Below are 6,946 nucleotides of genomic sequence, written 5' to 3'. Positions count from 1 at the left end.
ACTCTTGCATTTCATGAACTTCGAAAAATCAAGAGAATGTAACTGTGAGAAGGTAAAGCACAACAAGTCACTACTGAAAAATTCCGACTCGTGCATGTCACGACAGCAATTCACATGAAATATGAAAAAATAAGACACTGTAACTGTGAGATAGTAAGTGTGCCAGTTTTTGTGTGTGTGTGTATTTTTTGGAGTGTGTGGGTCAGTTTTAGTGTGTGTGCGAAAGTGTTAGTGTGTGTGTGTGTGTAAGTTTTTGTGTGTGTGTGTAATTGTTTGAGAGTTTATTCTTTTTATTGTTTGTTCATTTTTGTGTTTGAATGTAATTTTTTGTGTGCATTTAAGTTTTTTAGTGTGTGTGTACGTTTTTGTGTGTGTGTGTGTGTAAGTGTTTTTGTGTCTTAGATTTTGCGTTTGTCAGTTTTGACGTGTTTGTGTTATTTTTCATGTGTGTGTGTGTGTGTGTGTAATTTTATTTGTTATTTTTATTTTTAGTTTTCTTTTGTAAGTTTTTTTTTGTTTGTTTGTGTGTTTTTGTGTGTTAGTTTTTGTTTTTGTTTTTTTTTTTGTGTGTGTGTTAAAGTTTTTGTGTGTGTGTTTTATTTTTTGTGTGTGTATGTTTTTTTGTGTGCTTGTTTGTTTTTGTGTGCTTGTAAGTTTTTGAGTGTGGGTGTTAGTTTTTGTGTGTGTGTGTATGTTTTTTGTGTCTCTTCTTTTGTGTGTGTGGGTGTTAGTTTTTGTTTTTGTTTGTTTGTTTTTGTTTGTTTGTGTGTATGTGTGTTAGTTTTTGTGTGTGTGTGTGTAAGTTTGTTTGTGTGTTTTTGTGTGTGTATTTTTTTTATTTTTTTTTTGTGGAAGTTTTTTCTTGTTTTTTTGATTTGTCTTTCGTGTGGGTTTTATTGTTTTTTGTGCATTTTGTGGTGTATTACTTTGTGTGTTTGTTTGGTTATGTAATTTTTGTTGTTTCTTTTTTTAGTTTTTTTTCTTTTTTTTGTGAGTATGTGTGTGTGTGTGAGTAATTTTTATTTGTGTTGTTTTTTTGAGTTTTGTGTGTGTGTGTGTGTGTATTTTTTTTTTTTCATTATATTTTTTTTGTTAATTTATTTTTTATTTTGCATGTTTTAGTTTTTGTGTGTGTGTGTGTGTGTATTTTTTTGTGTGTGAGTAAGTTTTGGTTTGTATGTGTGTGTAAGTTTGTTTATGTGTGTTTTAGAGTTTTTGTTTATAATATATTGAGTTTTGATATAATTTTTTTTTGTGTGTGTTTTAGTTTTTGTGTTTGTGTAAGTTTTTTTGTGTTTTAGTTTTTTGTGTGTGTGTGTTTTTTAGTTTTTGTGTGTGTGTGTGTGTGTGTCTATGTTTTTGTGTTTTTAAGTTTTTGCGTGTGTGTGTATTTTTTCGTGTGTGTGTGTGTGTAAGTTTTGTGTGTGTGTGTGTGTGTGTGTTTTTTTGATTGTGTGTGTGAGTTTTTTGTGTTCCTGTGTATGTTTTTGTGTATGTGTGTGTTTGTTAGTTTTTGTGTGTGTGTGTGTATGTTTGTGCGGTTGTGTGTTTGTGTTCGTGTGTGTGTGTGTGTGTTTTTAAGTTTTGTGTGTGTGTGTGTGTAATTTATTTTTTTCATTTATTTTTTAGTGGTATTTTTCTTTTTCTGTTTCATGTGTAAGTTTTTGTGTTTCTTTGTGTGTTTGTTAGTTTGTGTGTGTTCGTTAGTTTGTGTGTGTGTGTGTGTGTGTGTGTGTATTTATTTGTGTGTGTGTGTTTGTTTTCGTTTGTGTGTGTGTGTTTGTGTTAGTGTGCTTGTGTTAGTTTGTGTGTGTGTAAGTTTTGGCGTGTGTGTGTAAGTTTTCGTGTGTGTGTGTGTGTGTTTTTTTGTTCATGTGTAAGTTTTTGTGTGTGTGTGTGGGTGTGTGTGTGTAAGTTTTTTTGTGTCTGTAAGTTTTTGTGTGTTTGTGTAAGTTTTTGTGTGTGTGTGTGTGTGTGTAATTGTTTGTTTGAATTTAATTGTGTGTGTTCATTTAAGTTTATTGATCTGGTGTAAGTTTTTTTGTGTGTGTGTGTAAGTTTTTGTGTGTGTGTGTGTATTTTTTTGAATGTGTGTGTCTGTTTTTTCATCTGTGTGTTTGTGTTCTTGCGTGTGTGTGTGTGTATGAGTGTGTGTGTTTGTTTAAGTTTTTTTGCTTTTGTGTAAGTTTTTGTGTGTGTGTAATTGTTTGTGTGCATGTTATTGTATTTGTGAATTTTATCTTTTTTTTGTTTTTCTTAGTTTTTGTGTGTGTGTGTGTGTAAGTTTTAGTGTTTGTAATCTTTTGTGTGTTTATTTTATTTTTGTTTTTGATTGTGTTTTTTTTTTTGGGTGTTTTTTTTTTTGTGTGTTTGTGTTTTATTTTTTTTGTGTGTTTATTTGTTTGTGTGTGTTTAAGTTTTGTGTGTGTGTGTGTGTAATTTTGTTTGTGTATTTGTTATTTTTTGTGTGCATTTAAGTTTTTGTGTGAATGTAAGTTTGTTAGTGTGTGTTTTAGTTTTTGTGTGTGAGTGTAAGTTTTTTCTTGTATAATATATTGTGTTTGTGTGTAATTTGTTTTTGTGTGTGTGTTTTAGTTTGTGTGTGTTTGTGTGTGTGTGTGTAAGTTTTTGTGTGTGTAAGTTTTTTGTTTGTGTGTGTGTTTAAGTTTGTGTGTGTGTGTTTATGTGTAAGTTTTTGTGTGAATGTAATTTTTGACGTGTTTGTGTAAGTTTTTGTGTGTGTGTGTGTGAGTGTAAGTTTTTGTGTGTCTAAGATTTTGTGTGTGTAAGTTTTGACGTGTGTGTGAGTAAGTTTTAGTGTGTGTGTGTGTCAGTTTTTGTGTGCCTGTGTGTGTTAGTGTGATTGTGTTTGTTTGTGTGTGTGTGTGTGTGTGTGTGTAAGTTTTTGTGTGTGGGTAAGTTTTTGTGTGTGTGTGTGTGTAAGTTTTTGTGTGTGTGTGTTATTTTTTGTGAGTGTGTGTAAGTTTTTGTGTTAATGTAAGTTTTTGCGTGTGGGTGTAAGTTTTTGTGTGTGCGTGTAAGTTTTTGTGTGTCTAATCCCTTGTTTGTGTGTGTAAGTTTTTGTGTACCTCAGAGTTTGTGTGTGGTTGCAAGTTTTTTGTGTGTGTGTGTGTAAGTTTGTGTGTGTGTGTAAGTTTTTGTGTGCATGTCAGTTTTTGTATGCATGTAATTTTTTGAGTGTGTGTTTTAGTTTTTGTGTGTATGTGTAATTTGTTGTGTTTGTATGTGTTTGCTTGTGTGTGTTAGTTTGTGTGTGTGTGTGTGTATTTTTGTTTTTTTTTGTGTGTTTGTGAGTGTGTAAGTTTTTTTTTTTGTGTGTGTGTGTGTATGTATTTTTGTGTGTGTGTTAGTGTTGGCGTGTGTGTGTAAGTTTTCGTGTGTGTGTGTGTGTGTGTAAGTTTTTGTGGATGTGTGTGTGAGTTTTTTTGTGTTCTTGTGTACGTTTTTGTGTATGTGTGTGTGTGTAAGTTTTTGTGTGTGTGTGTAATTTTTGTCTAGTGTTTGTTAGTTTTCGTGTGTGTGTGTGTGTGTGTTTGTAGGTTTTGGTTGTGTGTGTGTGTGTGTGTGTAAGTTTTTGTGTGAATGTAATTTTTTGTGTGAATGTAAGTTATTGTGTGAATGTGTTAGTTTTTGTGTGTGTGTGTGTGTGTGTGTGTTTGTGAGTTTGTGTGTGTGTGTTTGTGTGTGTGTGTGTGTGTGTGTGTGTGTGTTGGTTTTTGTGTGTGTGTGTAAGTTTTGGAGTGTGTGTGTGTGTTAGTGTTGGTGTGAATGTGTAAGTTTTTGTGTGTGTTTTTTTTGGAGTGTGTGTGTATGTTTTAGTGTGTGTGTGTGTGTGTAAGTTTTGTGTGTGTGTGTGTGTGTGTGTGTGTAAGTTTTTGTGCGTGTGTGTGTGAGTTTTTTGTGTTCATGTGTTTGTTTTTGTGTGTGTGTGTGTTATTTTGTTTGTGAGTGTGTAAGTGTTGGAGTGTGTGTGAAATTTTTTTTGTGTTTGTGTGTGTAAGTTTTTTGTGTGTGTGTGTAAGTTTTTGTGTGCATGTAAGTTTTTGTGTGCATGTAAGTTTTCGTGTGCATGTGTAAGTTTGTGTGTGTGTGTGTGTGTGTGTTTGTGTGAGTGTTTGTGTGTTTATGTTTGTGCGTGTGTGTGTATTTGTTCGTTTGTTTGTGTGTGTGTATGTTGTGTGTGTGTGTGTGTGTGTGCAAGTTTTTTTGAGTGTGTGTGTGAGTTTTTTTGTGTTGATGTTTAAGTTTTTGTGTGTGTGTGTGTGTGTGTGTAAGTTTTTGTGTGTGTGTATTTTTTGGCGTTTTTGTTTATAAGTTTTTGCTTGTGTTTGTTTTTAAGTTTTGTGTGTGTGTGTGTGTGTGTGTGTAATTTTTTGTGTGCATTTAAGTTTTTTTGCGCATGTAACTTTTCGTGTGTGTAAGTTTTGTATTGTGTGTGTAAGTTTTAGTGTGTTTGTGTGTGTTAGTTTTGTGTGTGTGTGTTTGTGTGTAAGTTTGTGTGTGTGTGTGTGTGTGTGTGTGTGTGTGAGTTTTTTTTGTGTTCATGTGTAAGTTTTTGTGTGTGTGTGTGTTATTGTAAGTTTTTTTGTGTGTGTAAGTTTTGGCGTGTGTGTGTGAGTTTTGGTGTGTGTGTGTGTGTGTGTATGTTGTTTGTGTGTTGGGGTGGTTGTTGTTTTTTGTTTTTGCATTTTTTATTTGTTGTTCTTTTTTTTTTAAGTTTTCTGGTTTAAGTTTTTGTGTTTGTTGGTTCTTTTTAGTTTTTGTGTGTGTGTGTGTATTTGTTGGCGTGTTTAGTTATTTTTTAATGTGTTTTTAAGTTTTCGTGTGTGTGCTCAAGTTTTTGTGTGTGTGTGTGTAATGGTTTTTGTGTGTGTCAGTTTTTGTGTGAATGTATGGTGACCGGGGGGAGGACCTTTGGGGCCCAAGGCGCGCGTTTGGGGATCAGGAGGCCCTTGAGGATTGAGGGGTCTTTTGGGATCCCGGGGGACCTTTGTGGACCGGGGGAGGGTCCTTGGGAGCCCGGTGGTCTTTTGGGAGCCCTGTGGGCCTTGGGGGGTCCGGGGGGCCAGTTGGGAGTCTGGTGGACCGTTGGGGACCGGGGGAGGGCCTTTGGGACCCCGTTGGGCCTTTGGGAGCTCGATGGGGCTTTGGGGGGCCCGGGGAGGGCCTTTGTGGCACCGGGAGGGCTTTGGGGGGTCGGGTGGACCTTAGGAGACCGGGGCGGGCCTGGGGGGCTCGGGGATGGCCTTTTGGGGGGCTGGGGGCCCTTTGGGACCCCGTTGGTCCTTTGGGTGCTTGATGGGCCTTTGGGGGGCCCGGAGGTAGCCTTTGGAGGTCTGGGTGGGCCTTGGGGGGCGCCGGTGGCCCTTTGGAAGCTTGGGGGACCTTTGAGTACCGGGGGCTTCCTTCGGGGTGGGAGTCGGGGCATTGGAACCCTTTGGGGTTGGGGTAGAGGACCTCACAACACTGTTCAAATGGAACTTGTGTATTATAACGACCACACTCAAAACCTCTTCCAAAATCGTTTCAAAAATCATCTCTTAAAATGTCTCTAGCTGTTTCGCCGAAATAATTCCATAACCTGTCTAAAACAGTTTCGCCCAAATGATCCCTAATCGGAATTTCAGCGTGTTCCTGTTGTTTGGCATCCCTGTGCTTTCACATTTGAAATTAAAAAGAAACCTTTTCTCGCGCCAAGATCAAAACATCTGCCTCGGAAACGATTCTCTTGTTAGAACTCCAAATTAATTCCCCTTTTGTGTCAATCAATTCTCTATAGAACAACAAATTAATTCCCCTTTTGTGTCAATCAATCAATCATGACATCATGTGTGATCTAACTGTTTCTCGGTGACAATTCTCTTTGGAAATGCAAGGACATTAATTAACTTGACGTCATCTGTCAGACATTAATTAACTGTTTCCCGGAACCTCATAACATCTGGCTCGAATAACAATAACAAATACTATTTCCGGATCATAACATCTAACCACGTGTTCTCCCTAATGACTCTATTCAAAACAACAACAACATTGACCTTGACATTTTGCCTCGAATAACAACAATAACATTGACCTTGACATTCGTTGAGAGCGTGCCAAAAACACACCTGGAGAAAGAGGTCATTGACCGATTACGCAATCATTCTCACTAATGACTCTATGCCCATATTTGGTGTACTGACAGCATTAAACTAAATTGTAGATGGCAGCAGGGGTGACTCGTGGGAGTCGGACCCCCATCTCTACTTTTATAAGATGGAAAAAGGGATTAAAGGGTAACCATCCCACGCCCCTGTTCACTGTTGTTAGGGAGGGGGCAGATGCCTCAAATGGTGCATTTTAATGCCAAAACATGCTAACTCTCATTGAGCCTTCCGGTAAATACAGATTCAGTTCTAAAAAAAAGGCGGGGGGGGGGGTGGGGGTGGGGTGGAGGTAGATATTGTTATTTAATCTGTCTTGATCTGTGGGCTATATTTCTGGTCGACAAAATTAGTAACAGTAAACCCCAAAACTAGCAGCACTAATTTCGTATAGGAAAGAGGCTGCCCTTTCCTCATCCCCAACTTTCCCCTTGTAGCCGTAGAAAGTTCGGAGGATGCTCATTCCATCGGAAATTCAGAGTTTATAAGTCCTCTTTTCTGAGAGTTTACTAGGCGTCTTTTATAAGTAGAAAGCGATTGAAGACCAACCAGCCCCTGTCCTAAAACTATTTTAGACATCTGGTCATTCGGTTACCCCTTAAGACATCTGATCTACATTTTGAGGTACATATTTTGTACTCTCTCCATGGCTGCTCAATTTTTTTTGTGGGTGAATTTTTAATGGGAGGGGGAAACGTTGGCTCCGATTAAACCTGATTGCATAAAATTGATTTTTTTTTCTCAGTTTTGATTTTATATGTAGGGTTTGCTGTTTAATT

The sequence above is a fragment of the Artemia sp. Qi Xiang Cuo genome, chromosome 9 (assembly GCF_049724085.1).
Source record: "Artemia sp. Qi Xiang Cuo chromosome 9, ASM4972408v1, whole genome shotgun sequence".
NCBI lineage: Eukaryota > Metazoa > Arthropoda > Branchiopoda > Anostraca > Artemiidae > Artemia > Artemia sp. Qi Xiang Cuo.
This window is presented reverse-complemented; position numbering follows the sequence as displayed.